Below are 16274 nucleotides of genomic sequence, written 5' to 3' on the forward strand. Positions count from 1 at the left end.
TGTGATGTCTTCGGATCATTGCCCTCTGCCTTTGTTGGGGATTCCTAGGTGAGGACTCTGCTAGGTGTCAGGAGGACCATCAGAGCCCCCCTGTTAGAGGGAGATACACAGCTAAGCTGTGTCACTCTCGAAACTTTGCATTCCTGTCAGCTCTGGAGAAAATTACCTACTCCTTACATCACAAGGAAAGAGTAACTGTTTCAGGACAGGCCATTTGCAAAGACCGAGACCCTGATAGAAAGGCACATAACCCCCTGCTCTAGTTTGGGTTTCCACAGAAGCTGAACCTGAGATAAGAATTCCAGGGTGTATTAGTTATATGGGAGAGGATCCCGAAAACAGTGGCGGTGAAGTGAGGAATGAGACAGGAGGAAGGATGTCAGCAAAGGACGTGTTATCAAGAAAGCTGTCCCTGTGGACAGCTGGCACTTGATCCCACCGGGAAGGTCTGGGATACAGTGTAGCACAGGTGCCTCCGGGTTATCCCACCTGAGACATGAAGGATCTGCTGGCCAGACAGCCTCGGGCAAAGAGATGCAAGGGGTGAAGTAATAAAGCCCACGGGGATGTGGTGTAGCACCGGCAGCTCTGCTACAGCTGTTATCCCAGATTCACCGTCCAAAGGAGCTTAGTCATTTTCTTTACAGAGAATGAATCCAAAACTCAGAAAAGCAACTGAGCCTCAAGGTCACAGAGCCAGTTCTTGAGATTCAAGGTCACAAGGATCCAGGTTCCCTGACTCCGGTTCTAGTGCTCTTTCCACTTGGCTACTCAAGGCAGAAATCTAAATTTGTAATGATTTATGAGCCGTATGGTATCAGATTAATGGAACAATATTCCCTTTCTGTCGTGGATTTGTTGGTCTTTTTCTAAGTGAAAAATTGTCAAAGGGATTCAATCCTGAGAGCCAGAGAAAGAGCAAAAAATGGCTGAATGTGTAAATAAAGTCTCCCAGGAAGATCATATTTTTGAAGGTATTCATTATTCTTGTCTTTTTGTCATTGTCATGTCTTAAGTGTTTACTTGGGCTTCTAGCTTTTTGCTTTTCCAAGGACAAGGCTCATCCATTCTAGAAGAGCCTGACAGCCATCACCTTAACAATGGCTTATTAATATCCAGGTTATTTAAGATGCAGAGGAAACATTTATCACAGAAGAGCAGCTTCTCAACATGTCCCGCCAGGTGCGATGACGCATGTGCCTTTGTGCATATCATGCATTTGTGGAGCTCCTCTGGATGAAAGGGTCAGGATTGCTTATAAAGCATTGTGTTAGGTGAGAGCGGGCTTGCTCTTCGATTCTGAAATGCCCACAAGCCTTTGGTAATGCTGAGAGTGAAGCACCTGTGTGATTCCCAAGGCTGAGCCAGAGGCTTTAAGCAGCCTGCACCATGACCAGCTTACACGAAGGGGAACACAGGCTGAGGATGCTGACCGTGGCCTCCGGCAGAAGCAAAGCCCCTAGCAGACCGGAAGTGCTCACATTGGAAATAAAATGCCTGGGTGTGACTCTGAACTCATGGGACTAGCTAGAAACATGACAGATGATTCTGAGGTTTGGGCTAATCATGGGATTAGCCAAAGACAACGTAAAAGTGGAGAAAAGGCTTGGCGATTCCATCTACATTTTCTCTTAATTCTTGGATGCATTTTGGTTGCTGAGTTATGTCTCCATTTTCTTATTTATCTGAGGCCAAAAGTTTAAGTCCTACTATGTGATCATTTATAAACTTTTGGAAAAGGGATCTTCATATTGGAAAAGCTTGTCCAAGTCTTTCTTTAGAATTCCCAGAAGGGAATTGCTGGGTCTTAAGGTCAGCACATTTTTTTAAGGCATTGGATGCATCTGGTCTCCAGAAACGGGGAGACCGTTTTTATATTCCCTTTTCTAGTAGTTTCTGGTATCTCTTCCCTTAGATCTTCTTCAGTTACAGATGTGTCATTCTTTTTTTACTTTGCCAGCCTGATAAGTAGAAAATGATATAACGTCATTGCTTTAATTTGCATTCCTTTGAATATTATTGTGATATTTTTTCTTGTGGCTATTGCCTCTTCGCATGTCATATGAAGTTGCCTGTTCTTGAAAGACACTGATAATGTTCTCCTCCCCTGCCCTACCCTTTTCTGCTGCCGGAATAACTTTAACTAAGCCAGGCGTTCCATTGCCTCTTCCCTTGGTTCCCTATATAGCTATGGGCTGGCTAGAGAGTAACTGTGAGCCCCTGGGGAGATGGACCACCCACTAGACCTGCTCCCAGCTCCGGGCATCACCTGCCTGTGTGTGCAAATTAGACCAGCTGGTAACTTCTGGTTAACAAACCTGTTTGACAGAAGGGATTTCAATTGGGGATAATCCTCATTCACTTCAATAAAGCATGGAATGAGTCCGGGCAAGGGAATCCACTTTTTACTCTCTAAAGTCAGACCTTTCTGTGTTTTGTTGTTGGTATAGCTTGCTCTGTGTTGCCAACTTTTGAACTCAAAATGTGTTTTGTTTAAAAAAATAAACATGACTTTCTTTGAGTGACTTACTTTTGCCTTCTAAAAGGAAGTGACTGGACGGGGACAACCATATTCTATATCAGGTCATCGACTCTGAGCCCCTTGATTTCTCATTTTCCTCTGTCTGGGATAGTGCTGTGGGCTGCTGTTTTTGAGAGAAAGATCTGTTAAAATCAAGAAATATTCACCCTTTTGGTATTTGCCCAGAGTTGGGCCCCTTGGAAATGGGCAACTTTACCCATTTGGGTGTGTTCTTTAGGACCTTTCCTACTGGCTTAACGAGTTGGCTTCGTCTGTATTAGTGGTGAGGAGATATCAGCTGTCTGTGGTTTGAATGGACTTTTCAGTGTCGAAGATGAGCTATAAGCCAGGTAGATGCTAATCAGGAGAGAAGTAAAGCTGAACCTGGCCCAGTCTGCCTGAAATTGGGTATATTTATTTCCCCCACGAATTTTCTTGTATATGGGATGTGCCCTATTCTCTTGGAACACCATCAAGATAATGAAAAGGAGAAAACAGAGAGCAGGAACCAACAGCATGAACGCAACCTGCAAAGGTCAGGTTAGCGAGGTGTCAGGCACAGGGTTTATACCCTGCATGCAGGACCCTTTCTTTCCCACTAGAGGGCACTCTTGTCGCTCTTAGAGCGATAGTACCTGGGAAAAACTGGTTGCTTCTCAGGAAGTTCCCAGAAGCACACTGCATTTAAGATGCTACTTTGTGTCTCAGCTTCCATTCTAAAGGTGTGTTATGAACATAACACTCTCCAGCCCAGACAGGAATGGGAAGATTAGTATCTGGAAACTTCTGTTGTAAATTAAGCATAGTCAGTCCCTGCTTATTTGTGTTTCATCAATGAGATGTGATTGTAGCCCTGGGGCTTTTTTACACTTGCAGAAGCAACGTCTACTTTTGAAGTGCTGTACCTCCAGTCTGCTCTTCTCCTTTGCCCCCATACTTGGTGTAAATGTGGCTGCAGCAGGTTTGTATGGAGGTTGGTGGAAGATGAAGACTTGATCTTCTGTGTTGATCCTGTTTACTTTGGGAGAGCTGGAGAGTACCCATGGTTGGTGTGGGTCAGCCTGACAGGAGATTTTCCATTTAGAGAGGATTTAAAATTTCAAGCAAGGGAAATGCAAGCCATATTTCACTTACTCAATACATCAGGGAGTGCTACCATTTAAAAAAACCACCATTCTGGCTTCTGGGGTTTCCAGGTTATCTGGCAGCCGCTGTATGGGATCAGTTCCTTGACCCTTGGTCAGAAGTTCCTCCAGATTACAAGGCATCTCTTTATAGACATCTTTGCATTTACACCAATCTTTTTTTAAAAAATTTGTCAGCCTTGGAGGATGTGTGAGGTGACTTGCCCTTTACTTGTAAGAATGAGGGGTGACTCCCCCCTAGAAAGCCACCAGTGTTAATCAGTAGAGCTGCTGGCAGTGCTATTCCTGTTGGGGGTATAGGTTTTGGGAGTGGTCGTTGCTTGGCCACCAGCACAGTGACAACTTGCTTTCTGGCTCCTTGAATAAAATTCCACAGGAAGAGCATAAAGGACTCACATAGCAAATATTCCCCCCTCCCACCCCCGATCCATGACTACTACTACCAGCATCCTTACTAGCTAATAATTATATAGCATTACTATGCTCCAGGCATGGTTTATTTTTGTTTATTTTAATAAGCTTTATGTTTTAGAACAGGCTTAGATTTACAGAAAAACTGTGAAGACAGTACAGAGTTCTCATATACCCTATACCCAGTTTCCCTTATTATTAACAAATTAGTATGGCACATTTGTCACAGTTAGTAGACCAATGTTGGTACGTTATTATTAACTAAAGCCTAGACTTTATTCGGATTTCTTTAGTTTTGACCCACTATGCTTTTTTCTGTTCCAGGTTTCCATTTAGGATACCACATCATATTAATTGTCATGTCTCCTTAAGAGCCTCTTGGCTATGGCAGTTTCTCAGACGTTCCTTGCTTCTGATGACCTTGACAGTTTTGAAGAGCGCTGGTCAGGTGTTTTGTAGAATGTCCCTCCGTTGGAATTTGTCTGAGGTTTTCTCATGATTAGAGTGAGGTTACAGATTTTGAGAGGAAGACCTCAGAGATAAAATGCCATTCCCATCACATCCTATCAAGGGCACATACTGTCCACATGACTTGTCATGGTTGATGTTGACCTTTGTCACCTAGCTGAAGTAGTGTTTAGCAGGTTTCTTTCCTGTAAAGTTACTACCCCCGTATCCAGACTGGGTTCTTGGAAAAAAGTCACTGAGTGGAGCCCACACTTAGGAGTGAGGAGTTATGCTTCACCTTCTTGAGGGCAGAGTAGCTACACAAATTCTTTGCAGTTCTCCTGCCCAGGCAATTTATCTCTTCTCATCCATGTGTTTATTTATTCAATTGTTTATTTACATCAGTATGGATATTCATGGAGATTTATTTTATACTTCGGGTTATCATAAAATATTACTTGACTTTGTTGCTCAGATTGTTCCAGCTTTGGCCACCGGGAGCTCTTTCCATTGCTCTGTGTCCTCTGACCTACTTCTCTCACTGTGAGATGGTTGTTGTTCCTTTGAGTACTTTCTTATTTTCTGACACAAGATTCTCCAGGCTCATCTTAGCATCTCCTGCCCTAGTTCTAGAATCAGTCATTTCTCCGAGGGTGGTATTAAAACCAAGATCTGGGCACTAAGTGTTCTTGTGGCTACAGGCTTACTGTTGCTTAGAGGCCCTCTCAGCGGACAGAGCAGGGAAAATTATGTGTATGTACTAATTTATAAATTGATCTGTATGTAACCATCTGTATCTGTATTAAGCTAAACATGAGCATACTGATATCTCCAGTTCTAATCCGTTACCACATGGACCATTCTGGCCTCCTCCCCTGGGAGATCTGTGATCTCCTACTCCAACAGTATGGTAAACTTGGCTCCCACCATCCGCCATGTATTTACTTAATTGTTCAGTTCCAGTGTGCATGTATAGCAGTGCCAGAATTGTTGACAAGACCCCCATGGAAAATAGCTTTATCCACTAGAGTACGGTGCTGCTTATGTACAGTTTCCTTTGCTGTAGTTCTACAGACTCCTTATTTCCAAAGTTGCTTAGAGAGCACCGTTTTTTTTTTTTTTTCTCCACTCCTTTCAGTGAGGTTGTTTCATATGTTTGTAATACAGTTAGATTGTTTGGTCACATTCTTCATTTCATCTTGGGATTTCCCTAACCTTTTACATGATTTAAAAAAATTTACATATATTAAAGTTCACTCTTTGTGGGTTTTGAGAAATGCAGGCATCGCCATTACAGTGTCATAGAGAATAGCTTCATCACCCTATGAATTCTCTGTGCTTCACCAGTTCACCTATTTAACCCTTCCCCAATCCACTGATTTTGTTTTTTTTTTGAGCAGGAAAGGCCATAACCTCACTTTATTTGTATTTCCTCCCTACACAAAATCATCAAAATAGGAACAGAGATGGGCAGGGAAAAGGGCTGAAAATTTGTTCAATCCACATGTTCTCAGGGCTATCCCAGAGAGCACTTGAGGCTGAGTGCCTGTTGGCGTAGCTGCAGATCCAACACGAATTCCTCATGCCTTGGCCTGAAGTCTTCACAGATTGGTGGCGTGAGCCCTGCAACTCTCATCCTTTGCCCATCTTGACGTAAGGCAGGAAAGTGGACTGAAAAGCTCCTTTCTGATGAGCAAGGCAAATCAGAGCCCATGGTGTACTTCCTGCACCTTCTGTGCTACAGGGGCAGAACCTGAAGCTGCTTCCAAGGCTCCAGACACTTGCAGGCAGGGCTAGAGGCCGATGGTGTAAGAGCGGCCTGTGGGGTTCTGAATAGCAGAGCAGACTGGTGCTGTCACAGCCCACTCATACCACACCATCTTGGAATTGCTGCATCGCCAGAAACGCACACAGGTGGTCTGGCCTTCACGCACGGTAATGGGCTGCTTAATGGGGAAGAGGATGGGAAACCGTGAAAACATCTCAGGAGAGTGAGTCTCTGGACAGATACTCAGAGTGATGTCCTGATAAAGCACAGTCTCAAAGTAGCCTGCAAAACCATTGCAGCACTGTGTTCACCTCCACGGGGAACTCCAAGGTGCAGTAGCGGTTGTTGTCAATCATAGGATCTCTGTTGGGATGGCTGAAGGTAAAACAGGGCTGGGGTGCAGACAGCTGGTGGAAATCGTGCAGCCGTACCACGTAAAGCATCTCAAATTGCGCCTCAGGGTCGCGGTCCTTTTCCCGACAGGCTCGGACCTCATTGTACAGCTTGGAGGAGGAGATGGGAGCTAGAAAGGAGGTATACTCCCCAGGGATGCTCACGCCATCATCTTTCAGGAAGCGCTGGGCTCCATCCAGGCACTCCGGTGACAGCTCATTATCAGCTTAGGACCCCAGAAGCTCACTGACAATGATTCCCACTTTCTCTGGAGTCACCCGTTCCCACATGTCCGATGAGACTGCTGTCACCTGGCTTCCCCATTCTTCAAACTGCCAGTTCTCCAGCGTCACCACAGCGTTTGGGTTCTTCTCCACAGCGTACAGCTTTATCCGCCAGTCAGCCTGCTTGGCTGCCCGCAGGGAAGCGTTCACCAGGGGCCCCTTGCCAGCAGTTGGCATTGTCAATGTTCTTTTTTGTATTTTAGCCATTCTGATAGGTATGGCTGTAAGGTGTGCTGTGGTATCTCGTTGCTTTATTTTGTAATTTGCTAATAATGATGTAAAACATTTTTTTCGTAGGCTTATTTGTCATCTATATACCTTCTTTGGTGAAATCTCTGCTCAGATCTTTTGTCCATTTTATTGGGCTTTCTTACTGTTGAGTTCTTTGGATACGAGTTCTTTGGATACAAGTCCTTTGTCAGATATGTGTTTGCAAATACCTGCAAATTTCTCTGGCTTCTCTTTTCATTCTTTTAACAGTCTTTTGCAGAGCAGTTTTTAATGTTAATAATGTCCAATTTAGATCATGCTTTTGGTGATGCCTCTAAAAAACTCATCTTCAAACCCAAGGTAGCCTAAATTTTTTCCTTTGTTCTCTTCTAAAAATTTTATAGTTTTGCATTTACATTTAGGTCTGTGGTCCAGTTTGAGTTAATTTTTATGAGATGTAAGCCCTGTGTTTAGCTTTTCTTTTTTTTTTTTCTTTTTGCATGTGGATATTCAGTTGTTCCAGCACCTTTACTTGAAAAGACTATCCTTTCTCCATTGAAATGCTTTTGCTCCTTTGTCAAAGGTCACTTGACTATTTGTCTGGATCTGCTTCTGGGCTCTCTATTCTGTTCCATTGATGTATGTGTCTATTCTTTCACCAATACTGTGCTGTTTGGATTACTGTAGCTTTACTGTAAGTTTTGAAATAATTTAGTGTGATTCCTCTAATTTTTTTGTTCTTCAGTATTGTATTTGTTTGCTGTTCTAGGTCTTTTGGTCCAGGCATGGTTTTAAGTCCTTTACATATATTAACTCACTTAGTCCTCACAGTAACCCACTAAGAGGCCCAAAGAGGTTAAGTGGCCTGTTCAGAGTCACATAGCTAATAAGTGGGGGAGGCAGGACCCAAGCCTCAGCAGTGTGGCTGCAGACGCTGGCTCACATCCACCCACCAGGTGGCCTCTGAAGGTAATAAAGAAGGGATCCTTGTTTATTTTTGACACCGTAGTGAGAATACTTAGAGGCGATTTCCTGGACCCATTGTCTTGGGAAACAGGCAGCGTAGTGGGGAGTCTCAGAGTCCTTGCTGTAATTTCAGAGACTTAGGTTGACACCTGACTCCACCAATTATAAGCCTGGCTAGACCTTGGGCAAACAGCGCTCTACGGTCAGAGTCTTCACCTGTAAAATGGGAACATAATGGACCTTTAATGGGATTCTGCTGGCTTACTAAAGAGTCCCCTTTCTCAGCAAAGGTGGGTGTCTGTGCAGTGTGGTTCTGCCCCATGTTCCCAAACACTTGTTTTCAGCTCTCTGATACTATATTGTATTATACTTAACTGTTTTCATGTCTGATTTCTCCAATATATTGTAAGCTTTTAAAAGATAGACCTTTTAATGGGTATCATTTATCTTTTCATCTCTGTCCCTAACACAGCGTCTGGCACATGAAAGGCTCTAAATAAAATGATTGTTCAGTAAATGCAGCAGGATATATTATAGATGGGTGAAGCTAGAAACAGGCTGACTCTAGGCACTGTCCGTGGCTCAGAAGGCAGTTCGGAAAAGGACTCCAGGCCTAAATTCTCCAACCTAACTCATCATAACCACAGAAAGAGACACCATCTTCAATTCAGACTGTTCTGCTCTGTCCCTTAGAAAGTGTCTGTGCTTTCCTATCTCTACTCTTATTCCCAGAAAGTGGGAAAGGAAACCGCCTCCCAACTCCATCACCACTCACCCCTGCTTAAACCACATGGGAGCCTGAACCAGTGGTGAGAACCCTGCACTTGTCAGCAAAGGGCCTTGGTAGGGCTCCCCAGCTCAGCCACTTGCCACCTTCATGATCTTGGGCATACTCCTAAACCTCACCATTTCCTCATCCATAAACTGTGGCTACCGTTTCTACCCATTTGTTAAGGAGAATAAGCAAGCAACACAGGAGTGTGTAGTTTACACTGTAAAACACTAGGTAAATACCAAGAGCTATCATTAGATAATAGTAAAAGCTACTAATTACCAGGTACTTACTCACTGACAGGCACTGCTCTAAGTGCTTTGTACATTATCTTTTTTAATCCTTATAAGCAATACGATAGCTACTGTTATCCCTGCACTAACTAAGGTACCTGTAAGCAAGAGAGAGGCTGATTCTTCCTGGCTTAAGTTTTAAAAAATAAACAAAGAAGAAGGATAAGAAGGAGGGGGAGGGGATTAGAGGGGGAGCAGGGGGAGGAGGGGGAGAGGAAGAAGAAGAAGAAACTAAAATTTTTAAAAGATACTGGAGTTACTCAAAGAATGAATCAGTCCCTAAGCATCCAGCCCAGGCTGGGTAGGGACCAGGGGCAACCCCAGAAACTGCAGCAGCAGACATTGATGGACCTGCTCTCCAGACTATATAAAGGTGCATAAAGGTGCCTCAACACCAAGAGCCCCTGTCACTGGGTTTCAAATTCCTAGGCTAGAGAAGTTAATTGGCCTGACTCAATAATTTATAGGAATACTTACTATATGAGGCACTGTGCTAAATGCTTTACATGAGTTAGTTAACTTAATCTTCACATCCACCCTCTGAAGGAAGTACTGTCATTGTTCCTGTTTTATGGATGGGGAAACTGAGGCAGGAGATGTTAAATAACTTGCCCAAAGTTATGCAGATAGGTGTTGTGGAGTCAGGTTCCAGAGCCAGAGCCTGCCCTGTTAATTATGGCACTGAACTACCCCCCGCCCCCCCCCCCCCCCCCACACACACACCCCACAGAGGGTCTGAATACACAGGTTCTTTCCGGGATGGTTGTTGAAACTTTCAGAGGAGGCATTATTTGAACTGGCTATTAAAGGATGAGTAGGAGTTTATAGGTGGATTAGAAGGGAAAGAGTATTTCAAGTAGAGGAGACAATATGAGTTAAAGCACAGGTGGATGAAAGTATGTAATGTGTTCAGAAAATGACTAATAATTTGCGGAGGTCAAGGGGTAGAAGGGAATGGTTGGTGATTAAACTCAAAAGGTTAAAGCTAATGCAGTAGGCATTGCGGAGCTCTCAAAAGAATTTAAGCAGGGGAGTAATTGTCTAGATATGTTTCAAAACAATTCCTGTGGTAGCAGTGTGGAGGCTGGCTTGAACGTGTGTCAGAATAGTTTGAAGGCAGGGGGACCTGCTAGAAGGCTCTACCGTAGTCTAGATAAGACAGTGCATCAGCTTCTGAATAAGACAACAGATGTTCCTGCTTTTGGTGGTTTGGGGAAGTTGTACTTCACAGAGTGAAGGAAGAGATGCTACAGGTTCATCAGAGTCCCATTGGGAAATGCTACCTTATTAGTCTCTGACAGTGCTCCATGAAGTAGCCAGTCTGGGAACTGTTTGTCACTGTCTGAACCAAGATAAGGGGCTTGCACCAGAATGTAAATCAATGCACTGCTTCCTTCATTGAGAAAGTCGTCGCATGCACACCCACACACACACACACATTGACTGAAGCAAACAGTAAGCTCGCTTCGTGACAAAGTTGATTTACATTCTAAAGCAAACTCCTGTCTCCTTGTAGCCTGATAACAATTTGTAGACCTTCACCAGTCCACAACCACAATTAGAGTAGCTTGCTATATGATCAATTTATTATATTTATTATATGTAGGTGTTATACTTTAAATATCTTTTTCTCTATGGTCAAACCTTTAATGTGGAAAACATGGTTTCAGCGTTTTAAGAGTTTTCTTTTTATTCTACAGGCAAGCCACTTATGTCAAGGACTCCTCTTTTGCTTTTTATTTTTTGGAACGTTACATAATCACTTAACCTTGATTAATAATTAATAACTCTTTCTGTAGACATGGGCTCGTGACCTCTTCCTGCTCTCCAGTATTGTTAAGAGCTAGTTGCCCTTCAGACCTCAGGTTCTCTCCAACCTTCAAGACTTGGGTTACGATGCCTTCTCCAGGGTTCTCAGACATTATAGAGCACTGGAGAGGGAATGGAAGTAACGATTTCTCTATCACTTGAGTGTAAAGCGTAAACCGAATCAACACTTAGCAGTGATGTTATTAAAGGGATTCAAACATCAGTAACGTGTCTGAACTAACGGACCTTAAAGATTCTTTGTGACCGTGAGATTTTTCTATTTGACTAAGGTCACAGAGCTAGTGTACGGCAGAGTGGGGCCGGCATCTGGGTCTCCTGACCCTCTGTCACACTGCTTCTCTTCTTGCTTCCCAGCCCCCTCCCCTCAGTCCTTCACTAAAAGCAGCAGAAGAAATGACAGGTTCCTTAGAGGATGGAATAGATGCCGTGGGTCTTCATTTAATGATGGGACCTTTGGAGGTTTTTTTCTCTGCTAATGACCACAGCAGAAAGATGCTTTACATACTGTATTGAGATCTAAATTTAGATAGCAGATGGGCTCACACTGATGTTCTAAAGTACATGTTGGGAGGATAATTCCCAATCTCCTGAGGAAAGAGGTGTCAAATTCAATTTTACTGAGGAGCTGAACTGTAATTTGGCTATTCCAACTTTGGCTCGCCCTAGCAATGAGCCACATAATTTGCCTTGAAAGGCCACCCCTTGATTTGGACGCAGTCTGTACAGATGCCAGTTTAACGTAGTGCCTAATGCTGAGTCTGTGCATTTCTATTGGTTTGCCTTGTCTAAATGCTACTTAATCATAGTGGTGCCCATTATTGTTTCAGTTAAATATTATCAGGCTTTCATCATAAACCCTTAAGTGAAGATCAGAGTTGGTCAGAAAAAGTTGTTAGAAATGGACATTTGTCAATGTCAATTGGCCAAAGACAGTCAGCACTTAGCTTGGGGAATAGGACCAAGAAAAAAAAAAAGAGGTCTTCAGAAAGCGTGCTCCCGAATCCTCTGAAATCCATTGTCCAGACTTACAGCTCACCTTGGCTTTGCTGCTCACCAGCTGTGTGAGTGGGCATGTTACTTAGCTTCTCTGAGTCTCTTTCTTGACTGTAAAGCAGAGATAATAAGTCCAAATCCATGGTATGATTGTGAGAATAAATGACTCGTATCAGAGGTGCTCAGCCCACTTTCAGGCAACTGGCAGGTCCTCAGTAAGAGCTTAACTTGAATCTGTTGCACATGCATTATCCATTGTATCTCGATGTCTCTCTGTACCACAACATGCCATTTGATTCCTGCCTCCATGCCTTCTGCTTGAGAGCTGGAGCTGGGTATGGCCTAATGGTTAATGGCCTGGCTTTGGTGTCAGGCACGTCTGGCTGGAGTTTGAATTCTCTGTTGTGAGACATGGTTAAATTAATTGACTTCTTCAAGCCTCAGTTTCTTCGCTTGATAAAACGGGGGAAATAATGGCACCTACCTTCCAGTGGCGTAGTGAGGATTAAATGAGATGAGGCTTGTGAGGGTTTTGTCAAGACACCCATGAGTCAACGTATTGAGCTCCTGTTATGTGTTATAAGTCCTGGAAGTAGAGTGGTAGGCACACTGGACAGTCCCTGCCATCACGGAATGGCCAGGCCTAACAGGGTGTGACTATACACAGTTATAAACGTGGAAGTAAATAGTTAGAAATAATTCCAGGGCTTCAAAGTATTTAAAAGAAGAATAAGTGCTGTGAGAGGACTTATAGGGGGACCCAGCCGGGCCTGGGAATCACATAAGACTTCACCGAGAATGTGGTATTGAAGGTTGATGTGAAGGATAAAGGGCGGGTGACCAGGTCCAGAGCCGGAGAAAGACTGTGCCCGGTAGGGGAACTAGAGTGTATTTAAACTCAGAGGTAAGAGAACGTGTGGTATGTTTTGAAGGGGGTCTTATTCCTTGAATAAAAAATGAGGATAATATTAAATAGTTCATTGATTTTAAGACTCACTTTTTTCTTCACATTTTAACATATTTAAAACTTATATGTGTCTTACAATGAATGACATGTTATATAGTATTGGCAGTATTGTTTTCTTTCTTGGTGGTGGCTAAAATAACGGGGTGTCTTACATTCAGAGCATTTTAAGATTTGGTGAAATACAGTAACTTTTGCTTTTTTAAGATCGTTGTGAAAATTCAAGTTGAAGTACACAATGCATCTGATATTTACCTGATGTTTCCACAGCAGTTTGAAGGTAGCTGCAGACTACAAAACCAGACCCACGACCCAGTATAAATTTTGCAAACTGCCAAAGTTAAAAGCCATTACGGCCCATGCTTAGTAAAGCATGCCAAAGCTCAGAGCCACCCACCCTTAGCCTTAATGCCTCCAAGTGTATTTTGCCAATTTGAATATTGTTAAGGTTCATGACAAAATGCTCAAGATGTTGGCGTCTTTGAGAAGCTGTCTCTCCTGCCCAGGTTCTGAACTAACCGAGAAATAAGATGAAAGAACTGGCAGAGGGAGAACCAAAACGCCACTAGTTCTAGGTTGGAGTGTGTAGCTTGCATCTGTGGGTAACCGGGCGCCCGGCTACTGCACCCAGAATTATGCTGTGCAGGCACAGGTACACCGGTAGGGAAGGTGTGGAGCAACAAAGGAGATCTGGGTGCTCTGTGGGCACTCCCTGCAGGGAGAGAAGGGAGGAGCAGACAACACAGGAGCCTCGCGGATCAGATCCGTCACTCTTCAGGGCAGGAGGGGAATGCCGGTAGGGCCCCAACCAAGGAAAGGAGACTTTGGGAGTTGGGTAACACCTTGTATTGAATAGGCATAAATAAACGCATTAGGAAGGAGAAAAGAAAGGATGATGTTAGTCAGTTACAAGGCTGAGTTTATGGAATCAGAATGAAAAAATACATTTGATTGAAAAAAGTGGGCATTTAAAAAATGTCCAAGACTTTAAAAAAAAATGCAAAAAAGTAGTAATAAACTGTGTTGCTGTAGAGAGGGGACAAAATGTTCAAAAAGGAAATTATTTCAAAGGTCCATATAAAGCCTTGGATTCTGTAAAGCCTGGTTCATTACTGGCCTGTCTATCTCTCTGCCCGTCAGGGAGTTGGCACGGAAGAGAGATCTGTGGTGCTGAGAAAAAGCCATGGGTGTGTTTTGCACCGCATATGGTCTAGCTTTGTTTTTGTATCCGACAAGCTAGTTTAATTTACAAATGTAGTTTTGATACACTCAGCACTGTGAATAAGTATTGGGGGGGGGGGGGCGGGTCTGGTGAAAGGCACACAAACCACAGTAGCTCATTTCCTTTCATTGATCCAAGCCCAAAGCATTGCTGTTGCATCCTAGAGATTAAAACCCTTGATTCACATAAGAATAGTCTGGTGCAATCTGGAAAGATGTTGTCATGGTCTCTCAGGAGTAAATAATATGAATTTTTAAACATTCCGCAGGAATAATTAACATGATTTCAAGTATTCTAAAGCATCAGGATGTACAGTATTGCTTATTACAGTGGAAGAAACAGCCAGATATTTTGAGAAAAGTGTAAAGGTAGAACTGTGTATTTTTAAGGACTAAGTATTTCTTCTGTTTGTTCTTAACCCAGCAGGTATTTGCCGAGGCTATTGTGTGTGTGTTCTGGGGACAGTGTTATCCCAAATAATAATATTATATAGAGATAGTCTATAATCTCCTACTTACAAACTCTCTGATAGATGCTACCTCTTACCCTATCTTGGCATTTCTCTAGTGGAGCTATTGATGTTATTGTCGTTTTTAGTGTTCTGCATTAAATTAAAAAAATAACTCTCCCTAAGTAATTATAGAATGTTCTAATTAATTTTATCATTAGCAGATATCCTAAAAATCATAAACAAGCACAAAGAAAAAAAAAACAGAGCTAACCACTGTTTACATTTTTGTGAATGTCTTTCTAATATTTTATTTATTTTTGTGTACATACATATAGAATAAAATTATGTAATTATATGTATCATATATAAATTGTGTGTGTATAAAGTGTATGATAAATTTTGTATAAGTAAGTTATATATAATTGTATAATTTTATTTTATTTTATTTTATTTTATTTTTAAAAAATTTTTTATTTATGATTTATTTATTATTTTTATTTTTGGCTGTGTTGGGTCTTCGTTTCTGCGCGAGGGCTTTCTCCAGTTGCGGCAAGTGGGGGCCACTCTTCATCGCGGCGCGCGGGCCTCTCACTATCGCGGCCTCTCTTGTTGCGGAGCAGAGGCTCCAGACGCTCAGGCTCAGTAGTTGTGGCTCGCGGGCCCAGTTGCTCCGCAGCATGTGGGATCTTCCCAGACCAGGGCTCAAACCCGTGTCCCCTGCATTGGCAGGCAGATTCTCAACCACTGCACCACCAGGGAAGCCCCCAATAATTGTATAATTTTATTATATATGTATATGTATATCTGTATAAGCTAGCTTAATTTACAATGCTAATATACAAACTTATATTAAATTTATATTTACATATAATTTAATACATATATGTATTATAAAACATACACTTATATGTTTATAGTCTGCCTATTTCTTTAACTTAGCAATAGGTCACGAAGATTTTTTTCATATCAATAAATATGTTTCTATGATGTGCTACTTAATGGTATCCCTGTACAGTAAGTCCCCTACATACAAATGAGTTCCGTTCTGAGAGCACGTTCGTAAGTCTGATTTGTTCATTAAGTCCAACAAAGTTAGCCTAGGTACCCAACTAACACAGTTGGTTATATAGTACTGTACTGTAATAGGTTTATAATATTTTTCACACAAATAAAACATAAAAAACAAACACAAACAAAAAATAAATAAAACATTTTTAATCTTATAGTACAGTACTTTGAAAAGTACAGTAGTACAGTACAACAGCTGGTATACAGGAGCTGCCATCGAGTGAACAGGCAAGAAGAGCTACTGACTGGAGGAGGGAGAGGAGGTGGGAGATGGTAGAGCTGAAGGATCGTCAGCAGTAGGAGATGGAGGGCAAGCTGCAATTTCACTCACGCCTGACGTTGATGGCACAGATTCTGGTTCCTTGCTGGATTCAATTCTGTATACTGTCTTGAAAAAATGATCCAATGATGTCTGGGTGGTAGCTCTTTTTTTCTCGTCATAGATGACACGGTAGCACTGGACTGCATTCTGAATGGCTGCTGCAGCCTTCGTGTACCGTTCTATGTTCAGGTCCTGTGCCTTAAAAACTAACAGT

The 16274-nt window shown here is 42.6% G+C and overlaps 1 protein-coding gene and 1 pseudogene across 4 annotated transcripts in view; one reads left to right on the plus strand and one right to left on the minus strand.

Annotated features, from left to right (window-relative positions):
- ST6GALNAC3 (ST6 N-acetylgalactosaminide alpha-2,6-sialyltransferase 3) overlaps window positions 1-16274 on the plus strand; it is a 567689-nt gene that overhangs the window by 74853 nt on the left and 476562 nt on the right. The gene's annotated exons all lie outside the window — the stretch shown is intronic.
- On the minus strand, window positions 6318-7146 carry LOC132347154 (protein arginine N-methyltransferase 5-like; annotated as a pseudogene).

The sequence above is a fragment of the Balaenoptera ricei genome, chromosome 1, assembly GCF_028023285.1.
Source record: "Balaenoptera ricei isolate mBalRic1 chromosome 1, mBalRic1.hap2, whole genome shotgun sequence".
In the NCBI taxonomy this organism is placed as follows: domain Eukaryota; kingdom Metazoa; phylum Chordata; class Mammalia; order Artiodactyla; family Balaenopteridae; genus Balaenoptera; species Balaenoptera ricei.